The sequence below is a fragment of the Peromyscus maniculatus genome, chromosome 7, assembly GCF_049852395.1.
Source record: "Peromyscus maniculatus bairdii isolate BWxNUB_F1_BW_parent chromosome 7, HU_Pman_BW_mat_3.1, whole genome shotgun sequence".
NCBI lineage: Eukaryota > Metazoa > Chordata > Mammalia > Rodentia > Cricetidae > Peromyscus > Peromyscus maniculatus.
The window spans coordinates 49,179,837-49,193,029 of record NC_134858.1 but is presented as its reverse complement, the minus strand read 5'-3'; positions in this window follow the sequence as shown (position 1 = coordinate 49,193,029).

The following is a 13,193-nucleotide window of genomic DNA, read 5'->3' as shown; positions in this document are numbered from 1 at the left end:
ATAATTCACATAGAGAATGCTTCCACTAGCTAAAAAAGGGCGTGCATCATCTTTCCTTCTTTGCAGCCCATAGTCAGCAGAACTGACCCGGCATTGTTGGGGGTATTTGATAGGCTTTCACTCTTGTCCAGGCAGATCTAGAACTCTGGGATCAAGGGAATTCTCCTGCCTCCGTTTCCCAAGTGCTGGAACCACAGGTGCAGGTCACAGTGCTCAGCCTCAGTATGTGCTTGTTTGTGTTTTAGTGTCTATGTGTGCGTGTGTATGTGTGAGCTGTGTGTGTGTGTGTGTGTGTGTGTGTGTGTGTGTGTGTACGTGTGTGGGTGGGGTAGGAGGTTGGGGAGTATGAGTGTAGGTGTGTGTGTGTGTGGCCTGTCTCACACACTTGAGCTTCTTCTAGGGGCTGGGCACAGGATCATTGGCATGACAGGCATGTGCACTGCCACTGAGCTCTGCTTCTAGCCTGACCTGATCTTTTTTCCAGACAGGTCTGGCTATGTAGTAGTCTATATGGCTTAAAATTCCACCCTCCCCTCAACACGTACACACCATTTGCAGAAGAGACATTTCTCTCTCCCAGTGAGTTGCACTGGTTCTTTTTTTTTTTTTGGTTTTTTTCGAGACAGGGTTTCTTTGTGTAGCTTTGCGCCTTTCCTGGAACTCACTTGGTAGCCCAGGCTGGCCTCGAACTCACAGAGATCCGCCTGGCTCTGCCTCCCGAGTGCTGGGATTAAAGGCGTGCGCCACCACCGCCCGGCTTGCACTGGTTCTTATGTGGAAAGTTACTAGACTCCATTTCTTGTTTTGTTCTTTGATTCCATTGATCTAAATGTGTATTTTATGCCTCTTCCACACAACTTCAATACTCTTGGTTGAGAATTAATTTTAAAACCAAATAATTATGTCTATTAGTTTTGTTCTTTATTTTCGAAAGTGTTTTGCCTATTCTAGACACTTTGCATTTTCATGTGAGTCTTAGAACAAGCTGACTGATTACCACAGGGGTACAGGGGGAAGGCCACTAAGGTCTTGATTAGGGATTAATTAAGTATGTTAATTTGGGAAGAATTGCTACTTTAACAATGTTGTCTTTTAACTGTGAGCAAACTGCTTATCTCCATTAATTCAAGTAATTCTTTAAATTGTTTCAATTGTATTTTATAGTTTTAAGCATACAAGATGTAACTTGTTTGGACGAGTTTATCCTGAAGTTTTATACCTTAAATTATAAACAATATTTCTTATAAATATAAAAAATAAAATTTTATTGATTTCATTTTATTTATGTGCATTGGTGATTTTGCCTGCACTCATGTCTGTGTGAGGGTCCTGGATCCCCTGGAACTGGAGTTACAGATGGTTGTGAGCTGCCATGTGGGTGCTGGGAACTGAACCCAGGTCCTTTGGAAGAGCCGCCAGTGCCCTTAACTGCTGAGCCACCTCTCCAGCCACTAAATGTGTGTTGTTTTTTTTTTATTTTGAGACAGGGTCTCTCTATGTAGACTAGGCTGGCCTGGAGCTCACAGAGATCTGCCTGCCTCTGCCTCCCTAGTTAAAGGCATGCACCACTATGCCTGGCCATAATTTTTATTTATTTTAAAATTTGTTATTAAAAACATTGTGAATAAAAGAACATCACACCCCAAAATTAACCAGACCCCAAGACTGTACAGTTCAATGAACTTCTACAGTTAGAACAGACTTGAGGGAGGCTGGTGGGGAGATGGCTCAGCACTGAAGAGCACTGGCTGCTCTCCCAGCTGACCCAGGTTCAGTTGTCAGTACCACAGGATGGCTCAAAACCATCTATAATGAGACCTGATGCTCTCCTCTGGCCTGCAGGCATACGTACAGACAGAGCGCTCACACATAGAAATATACATAAATAAATTTTAAAAAATTAATGTTAAAAAATAGACATTCAGAACAGAAGCCATGGAGCTTCGTACAATATCTTTATTTCTTTTTAGTATATTCAATAATAAATGGACCTTAAATGATTTGGGTGTGAGGACTCCTCACATTCAACAGTTTATATCCGCATGTGAGCTATTCTGACAACTTGGGCAGTTAAAATTGGAAGTGTGTAGCATGGTAATACATACTTGTAATGCCAGCACTCCAGAGTCTGAGGCAGGAGGATCTTGAATTCAAGGACACCTTGAGCTACCTAGTAAGACCCTATATTTAAAAACAAAAACAAAAAAAGTGTGTGTAAGTTAAACAGCAGCTGCTGCTGCAGTAGGCTAATACATCCAGATACTGGATCACAAAGACCTGAGTGTAGCCTGAGCTATATGTTGTAGGCATGCTTAGGGAGCAATGGTTGTTGGCTCTGATCCTTCTTCCCTTTGAGAAAGCAGAGGTCAGGCTGCTGCAAGAGCAGTGTGGTCCTGGGTTGTGTAACAGGGCTCCAGCCTTTGTGTAGAATGACAAAGTCAGGGGAGGACCCCTGAAAATACGATTCTCCAAAGCAAAAAGCCCAGACAACAGCCCCATTGTGCTTTTTTAACATAGGTACATAACATACCATTTATTGAAAATATACAAAGATATTATCAACACTTTTAGACAGATTTCAGGAAATCCTCTCAGTTAAAAAAGAAAAAAGAGCCACACCTAATTTACTATTATTTGGAAAAACCCATTGGTTTGTGTGATAAAAACAAAAATAGGCTGATTATACACCTGGCGAGGCGCCAAGTCATTCTGTGAGCTCTAAGATAATGGACCGTCATTGTACTGTTTGTTATCTTGCCAGTTCCTGTCAGACTGGTCCTCAGCAGTCATGTGGGCTGCCGCCATTTATCAAGTCTGCTGCTTAAAAATTTCCTTCTACTTGTCTAAAGCAAGAACTCATTTGTTTGTTAAATACACAGTTGGTGAAATTTCCAAGATTCATGGTAAACTTCCACTATTTGTAAATTGAGAAAAAAGTGTGAAACCATCTTGCCTTAGGAAAATCAGACAGTCAGCTTCGCTGGCCTTTGATGTAGCCATTTTCTAGGCCTTTGACTGGCAATTTTTAGATGTCATTGAAATAAGAATTTCCTATTTCCTATGCTAGGGATCTTCAGCAGACAGAAATAGTCATAGCATTGCAAAATTATATAACCTTAAGACAATAAAATTAATAATCCAATTTTAAGAATTAATTGTCATAGAATTCCTATGCTAGCTTCATCCTTAGAGATGAGGATGTCATGGAGTTCTTTGAACTTTTCACTACATAATTTCAGTACTGGAGTGCAAGAAAATTCTTTTTGTAGAAATTCGTTATTCCCATTTTAGTTACAAAATCTTTTGCAAACTGGGAAATATTTTATCAACAAAGCTTTAAACCTGTTGAAGCACATTTTTTATAAACCTCCAAATATGGGTTCATGAGCCAGGCGTGATAGCTCATGTCTTTAGTCCCAGCACTCGGGAGGTAGAGGCAGACAGATCTCTGTGAATTCAAGGCCAGCCTGGTCTACAAAGAGAGTTCCAGGACAGTCAGGGCTACATAGAGAAACCCTGTCTTGAAAAAACAAAAAACAAACAGAAACAAATATGGGTTCATGAAGTAAACGTGACACCAGCTCAGACATTGTCTTGTAGAAATCCAAGAGTTTGTTTTCTTTTTGCATGAGTGGGTTATAGATGAGCTCAGAAGGAACCAGTAGAAGAGCAGGGGTTAGAGGCAGAAGGTGGTGTGTGCTCAGCTCCGAAATCTGTAGGATTGCAAACATTCTCCTGAGACACCGACAGTAAGCATACTTGGTGAATGCCACACTTGATTTGCAGAGATTCTACAGAAGAGATTAAGAAAAGACAGTGTCGAAACTTTAAAGAAATAAAGTAAACTTTAAAATTTTTCAAGAATCTCTTGGATTCTGGAAAATTTCAGAACATCAAAGCAGCTGTGTCCTTTATGGATTCACAGGCATTTTGCACCACAGAGACCTGGTGACCTCCAAGGCAGCCCTGGTTGCAGCAGCCTTTCCTAGCTCTCACATATTAGGAATTCATAGATAACTCAGCCTATGAGCGCTGTTTTTCTGCTCTGGCAGTGTGAGTGACACCCTGCTCCCTGGAGAGGGTAGAGAGGAAAGAATAGGGTAGGAACTGGGGAACACATCAGTTCCGAGTTTGTTTTCAGGGTCATTTTAATCTCATGAACACTGTGAGGGTTGGTTTTGACCCCACTTTTGTCTCTCGCTGGGTCCCCACTGGCTTGCCCTCTAGTGGTCCTGTGCTCCCTTGAAGCAATGGTTGGTGACTACTTATTTTGGGGCCAGTTCTAAGATAAGACGACGGGATTTCCTGTGAGACAAGACAAATGCTTTTCGTTAGGATAATAAACATTCCACAATCCCATGGAGGCAATCCTTTATTTGTTCCCCCTGCTCTGACAATGGGAAGTCACAGAGCCTCTTTCACCTCTGGCCCAAGGCCACTGTGCAAGCAGGACTTCAAGGAAAAGCATAAAGATAAGGCCCAACTCCCTAGGAAGGAAGACGTGAGCATGGCCTGCTGTTCAGAGCCCTGCCTCCGTCTACCAGCTTTGCTCTTGGCCTCACATCCTCTGGCTCCTCCCCACCTTATCTGCCTCTGGAGAATTTCCATTATTTACCCAGATTTAGGTGTGCAAAATCAGTTTTCTTCTTGGTTCAGCTGGGACTTGGTTGGAATTAGGAAAGAAAACGGGAGGGAAAGGAAGCAAATAGGAGAGAGCGTACAAATGGATACGTTTACAAACCCCAGATTTGTTTTTTAAATTTCTAATCTCACCAATGTCTATCTTCAGCCTGGTTGGATTGGCACGGCTTGAAGGTACCCAGCTCCAATTCTTTCTCTTGGCCTCCACACTGTCTGGGCTGATGAGGTGGAGGCTAGACTCAGCGCCTCAGATTGCTGGCACCATGTGATTTCTGTGGAACAAATCATCTCTGGTGGAATCTCGGGAAGAATATTTGGTTACTTTCTAGAGTTTGCTCTGTGTCTCTTCTCTGGAATTGGCCCTCAAGTTGTCAGTTCCTGCTGGGTTCAACTGGCTTTCCTTCCCACGAGTCCCTGATTCTTTTGGCTCAAGCTTATTCTTCTGTCTTGCTAACAAGACATTTGTATTCAGGGCTACCACTCTAGTGAGTCTGTGGCTCTGCTCCCTGGAAAGAGGGCTTGGGGGAACTAGGGAGATGACTCGGGTGGTACAGTTCTTGCAATGTAAGCTTGGTTACCCAACTTTGAGACCCCAGAACCCATGTGGTTTTTGTTGTTGTTTTTTAAGAAGCAGGCATGGTGATGCACACTTGTAATCCCATAGAGAAGTGGAAATGAGTATTCCTAGGCATCACTAGCCAGCCAGCCTAATGTAGTTGGCTAACTCAAGGCAGTGAGAAACCAATCTCAAACAAACAAACAAACAAACAAACAAACAATGTAGACAGCTCCTAAATGACACCCAAGGTTAACCTCTAGCTTCCACATGTACACACATATATACATGCACTTGTATACACACACACACACACACACACACACACACACACACTATATGTATAGCTTTACTCTGATTCATTTTCCTACTGGTACTCTGACAAGTGTCTGGAGTAATTCATTAGGGTTGTTGGATTTACCATTTGTGTATAATAAAAGTTTTTTCACTTTACTCTTAAGACTACATTTGGGCTTGTGTTGGGGAACTGGGGGAGCAATTAGCACCCAGAGCCTTGTCTTCCTTGAATGGTGAGCATCAGACAGCTCATTTTTTTTTAAATTTTATTTTATTTTACAATACCATTCAGTTCTACATATCAGCCACGGGTTCCCCTATTCTCCCCCCTCCCACCCTCTCCCCTTACCCCCAGCCCACCCCCCATTCCCACCTCCTCCAGGGCAAATCCTCCCCCAAGGACTGCAATCAACCTGGTAGACTCAGTCCAGGCAGGTCCTGTCCCTTCCTCCCAGTCTGAGCCAAGTGTCCCTGCATAAGCTCCAGGTTTCAAACAGCCAACTCATGCAATGAGCACAGGACCCGGTACCACTGCCTAGATGCCTCCCAAACTGATCAAGCCAATCAACTGTCTCACCTATTCAGAGGGCTTGATCCAGATGGGGGCCCCTCAGCCTTTGGTTCATAGTTCATGTGTTTCCATTCATTTGGCTATTTTTTTCAATAATTGAGTAAAACCAAAATTTATTATAAGCCACAGTCATCCTAGGGACCTCCATGCTATATATATAGCCTCCATGGTTCTATGGGTTGTGGTCTAAGACAGTCATGGTATGTACTCACTCATAAGTGGATTGTAGATATAAAATAAAGAACAATCAGACCACAACTCATTTTTTTTTTAATCTAAAAGTGTACATCATGCATTGGGCAATCTACTTTCCTATTTCAGGGTGAATACCAAACAAGGACCATTTCCCAATTCAGCTACCACTTCCACCATGGTGTACAGGTCCTCTAAGTAACTCATCACTCAGGTTCCCACCCCATTGCTGAGAGAAGGCTTGCTGGAGGTGACCATTTTAGTAGGGCAATTTAGAAACAAAAATTAAGCAGACATATATCAGGGGTGTTCTTACTACAGTTCCGAGTGTTCCCAGCTCTAGAAAGCTATTCCTTTACTTGGTAGTGGCCAAGTCCAAAGCCATTGACAGCCTAAGGAAAGGCTCTACCTGAGCTACATCGCAGTAGGAAGCCCTTCTGCAAAGGTTTACACCCTTGAGCGAAGAAGCTTGGGACTCTGGTTACAATTTGCACTAAGTAACTAGAGACTGGACAGGAAATCAAACACGTAGACTGTGGAAGTAGCTTCAGACTGAAACTCCACTACGCGGCCAACTATTTATGATTCCTTGGACATTCTATGCCTTGGTCTCTCCACGTGAAATATGAAAGGAAAATGCAGTGACCGCTTCTCTGACTGTGGTAATAGTCCAGCATATGTGAAGAACACGGAACAAGTCACTGTGAGCCCTCACCTTATTATTACTACTCTACAGATCTTTCCCATAAAGACATTTTAAAACATCATGGACGCTATATGGTTTTAGCAATGGAATGGTAACTGAAATTTAGAGATTAAAGGCAGCTCCAATGCTCACTGTGACGACGGTTGCCTAAGGTCAGTTAACAAGATGGACTGACTATGAAAGTGGGAGTTGTTGGAGGGGATTGTCCACTGAGCCAGACAGCTACCATCTTCCTGAGTTCAGCTGTATCTGCTTGCAAAAGATCATCACAGCTGTGCTTGTTGACTATTAACAGTCCCTCATTGAAGGGGTGAGGTAGGGAGGGTCATGGGACCATCACTTGAGTATCTAGCCACTCCTCTCAACCAGCTATGTGCAATTCTTCCCTAATTGCATGTGGCCTTGGGGGGTCAGGGAGGGGCTACCATACATAGACTAAGGAAGACTAGGAAAAGAGGGCACCATCTACACAGCAGTGAGAATCACATCATCCATGGTGGTACAGACCTTCTAGGACCTTCAGAGTCTTCCAGAACCCCTTCCTATAATCGCCCACCAATGTTTGTTAAGTAACCCTAATAAATTCATTGGTTCCCCAGGTTGAACTTTGGTGAAATCAATCTTTGGTTTATCATTTGGACTTAGAAGAAAGCAGGTAGAGTTTTTATACTGGACTTAGTTGATTGTGTTTTCTGTGTCTATCTCTCAGAGTAATTGCATGATTTTAGACCTTTGTCTATAAATATGAAATATCACTTCATTAGCTTTTTAATGTTAAAGCTATTTTACATTCCTGGACTAAATCTAATTGAAGTATCTTTTTTGCATGTTTCTGGATTTTGTCTGCTACTGTTCTATTAAGCTCTTTATGTCTAAGTTCATAAGGAATATTGGTCTGTAGTTTTTTCTTGTGGGGAAGATTTTGTATGAAGAGAATATTGATAAATCAATACTATTCATAAAACTGTTGGAACAAGTATTCTCCCTTTTCTGCAAAGATTTCTATAGGAATAGTATTGTTTCTATTAAAATATTTGATAGAACTCACTATTGAATCCTACTGGATCTGAGATTTTCTTTTGAAATGGCCTTTAACTAAAAATTCCACTTGTCTGCATGTACACAGAGGCCTCTGTGCTGGAGAACTGGTTTGAAAATCTTCCAAGGACTAGCTTTCATGGTACCAGAAGGCACTGTGCAAGCTTCCAAAGGAGGGATACAGCCGACAGTTATACTCAGCTGTGATGTCTATGAACCACAACAATAATCAGCATAGCATCCTAATCATAAGGGTACAGTAGTGGCAGAAATCAACAGCTCTCTAATTGGACTTAATACCTGCTCAACAAGAGGGAAATCATGCCTGTTACTGGAAACCCAGCCAACCTGCCAGGGCTAGTAAAGTTATGGATCTTGGAGGAGAATCTACAGCCATCACTTTATTAAACAAGTATAATCCTTAACTACATTCTAAATATTTGTCCTCATACCCGCAGATAAATGTAATCCTTACCTCTCACCAAGGAAGCCTGTCTTTGAAACAAATGGAGACTATTATAGAAAACCACAACCAGTCAACATGCAAAGTTGTAGAACCCAGTTCCAAGGGATACATTTGCAATACAACTCCTGCACCTGAATGAAGTTCAGGCATCATTGAAGAGAAGGAGCAAACGATTATCAGCTTCAGAGGATCAGGGAAATTGTGAGATTGTGTCTCCTAGCAATGTCAAAAGCTACACCATAAAGTCTAACCAACATGATTGCCTAAACATGAGCTGGATAAGGACAACAAAAATAGACATGCCAAAGTGGATGAGAAAAAGCCCAAAAGTCCTTAAACCCTACACAGGACTACAGGTAACTCAAGAATGCTGAGAGCAGAAGAAAGTTTTCCCCAGAGAAGAGCACACCAATTGGTTACCTAATACTAAATAGTTGGTTCTGAAAACATACATGCAAGTAACATTGTACAGACCAAACAGGATGTATTTATGTATTTTAGGAATATATATGTATATACATATGTGTGTGTAACAATGAAAACAGAGGCCATGAATTTGAAAGAGAGCAAGGTGGGGTATAAAGAGGACTTGGAAGTAGAAAAGGGAAGGGGGAAATAATGTAATTAAAATATTAATTTTTTTGTTTGTTTTTTGAGACAGGGTTTCTCTGTGTAGCTTTGTGCCTTTCCTGGAACTCGTTCTGTAGCCCAGGCTGGCCTCAAACTCTCAGAGATCTACTTGCCTCTGCCTCCCAAGTGCTGGGATTAAAGGCGTGCGCCACTGCTGCCTGGCTAAAAAAGTAAATAATTTAAAAAATTTCACATGCCCACCTAGGGAAGTCATTTTCTTTAGAAGTATGGAAACTGGTAGGTTCTCCATGTCCCAATGGATGTCCTCACTCATTAGGCTTTCTGGGCTCTGGGCTTTCAAAAATGACTATTTTGGATTTTTCTTTTTGAGAAAGAAACATTTTTGAGAAAGGGTTTCTCTGTATAGCTCTGGCTGTCATGGAACTCTCTATGTAGACCAGGCTGGCCTCAAACTCTGAGATCCACCTGCCTCAGCCATAGTGCTGGGGCTAAAGGAATACACCACCACTGCCCTTAGAGGAAGGAACAGCAGGCTGGGCCTCTGGAACTTTCAGGTAAAAACATGGTCTTAGTATGATAGTTTCTAGGGCACTCATGGAACAATCTCATTCTGTACAGCCACTGATATTACAGAGAGACAAGGCTAAATCAGAAAGAGAATGAGAATATGCTATCTCCAAGAAATTCACTTTAAGTAGAAAGCCATGAGCAGGCTTTAAAAGTTAAAGCTACTCTACTCGCCTGTTTATTACCATAGGCAGAGTCCAGGCCTCACTGTTCCCTTCTCTGTGTGCAGTGAAGTCACATGAGAGGATGAAGGTGTGGGAGTAGCAGAGGCCAGTCCTTCTGTGTTAGCTGCCAGAGGTTCCCTTGTTCCTTCCATTGCTCCACGACGCCATTTCTGAAATTGCTCCTCGGTTATCTTTGAGCATTGCTATTATTCTAGATAAGAAAATCGGTGTTCTTGACAATGAACTTCTCCTCTGACCACAAAGTCACCTACAGGAATTCTCTTCCTTCTAAGGCTGTAGTATTGGATGGCAGAGTCCTACCACTCAAGATCCAACTATTTGTAGATACTGGTAATTTCCCATCTTTCCCAGAATTCGGTAATTCAACTTTAATTCTCTTCTTAGTCCTAATTTCAAACAAGGAGCTCCTGCCTTTTGCTTATGGTGTTCTGGCTTATTTCCTTGAAGAGAACTATGACATAGTATAAGGAAGTGACTGTACATAAATTAGACCTTCATTCACCTGCAAATGACAGGAAAACCACCCATGGCCACTTGAAAACAAAACCAAGATTTGTTTCCCTTAGTAAGAAGTCTATGTAAATGTGCACCTTGGTTTTGCAGCTGATGACATCAGAGTTCACATGCCCGTGCTTCTCCTGACCTTACTCCCATGGTACAAGATGGCATTGCAGATCAGCCATCAATCCTGTTTGATAGGCGAGGGAGAGGATAAAGGGGAAGAGGCAACAGCAGCCTTCTCTGTTTTTATTTTCCAGGAAAGTGGGAGCTTTTGTATACCCCTTCTCCCTAGACCAGGGGCCTCAACTGTGTCTCATGGGCCAGAACTGGATTCTACGGTAATCCTAGAAGGTTTTGGGAGGCCGAATAATGGGAGGCATAAGTGGCTAAAGAGTTTGGCAATTGTTTTCTTTTGAGTGACCATTCCATTATCTTCCCTAATCCCTCATTCTCCCCTGATGAGTAGAAAACAAGGCAGAGCTAATTCCTGAGACATAGTAAGTACCCTGATACTTGTGCTACGGCAACTTGTTATGTAAGGATAGCACCATAGATAAGAACCACAGGACTTTCATAAGTTCCAGAAAAGAAAGAGAGCCGCGTGCTGTGAGTGAAAAGCAGGGAAAAGGAGGCAGAGGACCAGAAGTATTGTTGGGAGCAAGATGGAGAGGAGTCACTGAGGTGTGGGCACATTGAAGAGAAGACAAATCACCGATGGGTGAAGACCTGGGGGCTGCAAATCTCAGCACCCTGCAGAGGGGAGTACACTTAAAGGGGCACCACCTTTCTGAGAACAGCCAAAACATCCTCTGCAGACACCTACAGGAACTACGGGGACCAGCTCAAACGCCCACTGCTTTCTTTCAGTTATTTCGGTCTTACCGTGTGCCTCAGCTGGAGCAGGATAAGTTACACAGTTAACTGAGTATCTCCTTAATGCTGTCCTCGATATATACTGGTTTCTACAGGTGTGAAGAAACATACTTTATATAAATAGAGCTGAGAATACAGAAAAGGTCGGGACAGAGGGTCATGAAAAAGAAGGCAAACATGAGCTACGGTACATGTATGAAAATGTCATAATGAAAACCATTATTTTGCATGCTAACTGGAACATTATTTCAAAAATTAAAGATGTGGCTAGGGAAATGGCTCAGAGGTTAAAGAGCTTGCCTGAGGTCAGTGACTCGCCTATATTCCCAGTACTAGGGAGGTGAAAACAGAGGGTCCCCGGAACAAGCTGGCTAGCCAGATTAGCCAAGTCAGTGAGCTCTGGGTTCAAATGGGAGAGCCTGCCTTGGTGTATGAGGTGTAGAAAGACACCCAGCATTCACTTCTGGCTACCACATACACAGCACACACACAGCACATATGTGAACACATGTGCACACCACACACACAACAAAATAAAGTAAAAGTAGAGGGAAAATGCAGAAGCCAAAAGAAGAAATAAATCCTCCACTAAACTCATGTTCCATTCTGTAAACTTCAATTATTTTCATGCCATTAAATTAGATTCCTTTTTATAAACATAGGCCCGAATCATTATAGTTGTATCTGCATGCATCTGTGGATGTATATACACCCTCTTTTGCGCATGCACACATACTTTCCCTCTCCTTATAGCTTAAGGGAGTTATGATCAGAATTAGAGATGGGGAGAATTTCGGGTTGAGGAGATATGTAGAAAGCGTATTCACTCTGATACACAGACAATTCATTCTCATTCATATTCCCTCTCCCTCCCTCCCTATCTCCCCCGCCCGCGCCCCCCCACCCCCCCTCACCCCGCCTCTCTTTTCTCCCATCTCAGGTCCTGGAAGCAAGATCATAAGTTAGGTATCAGTTACACATCGAGCTGGGGTGTCACAGGACTTCTCTGTTCCGTTGCTTTTTAAATGAAGACAGAGCTGACACTCCTCCCTTTCATCTCTCTTGTCCCACTCCTAAACGGGTCTGTTACACAGATAAATCAGACACTGCTGGTCACATGTCTCTGGGAAAGAGCAACACCAAACCATGCTTGATTTCGTTTTCAATAGAGCCTTCCACTGCTTGCCGTGGGTCAGGTCACAAGGAGCGGTGTGCCACTGTCCAGGCCGTGTTACGAAGCCCCGCCCCCTGCCTTTGTGTAGCTGCTCTTTAAACCTGTGACCATTTACTGGGGGATATTTGCTTCCTTCCCTACTTACAATGAGACCAATTTAACATATAATGCCTTTTTGTAATTTCCCTTTTGTTACCAAATTCATGTGGTTTATTTATATTTGAGAAGTATCTACCATGGTCTTACACACCCACACACAGACAGGTAGAGACAGAGAGAGACAGAAGAGGCAATAAGAATAAAAAAAATAAAATAAAACCAGGAAGGAAGGGGGTAGAAAGGAATGCTGTTTTGGAGTTGTCTCTCTGATAGCTCACATGTGTACAGACACACGTAAGAACTGAAGAGAGCCACAGTGATATCGGAGTGAATAGTATTCTGGGTAAAGAAATGCAGATGCCAGAGTCTCAAAGTGAGGGTACACAAAGAAAACCCCAATAATAGGTAGCAGAGAAGGTGAACCAAGAAGCAGGCAGAGATTGTAAATATGAATCTAAGAACTCATAAGTCAAAAACTTTGGGCAGGTTTCAGTATGAAGGAAGTCATTGGAAAGGTATGCAAGGATATGACAGTATCCAGCTTAGGAGGCTCTCTGTGCTCTAGAGAGAAAAGAGTGTCACTCAAATTGCTAAACGGTCTTATTAATAAAAAAAAAAACCCAGAGCCAGATATTGGGGTGAAAACCGAAAGATCAGAGGAATAGGACAAGCCACAGCCAACCTCACCTTACCAACTCCTCAGCCTTCTTGTATACTCACGCCTATATACCTTTCT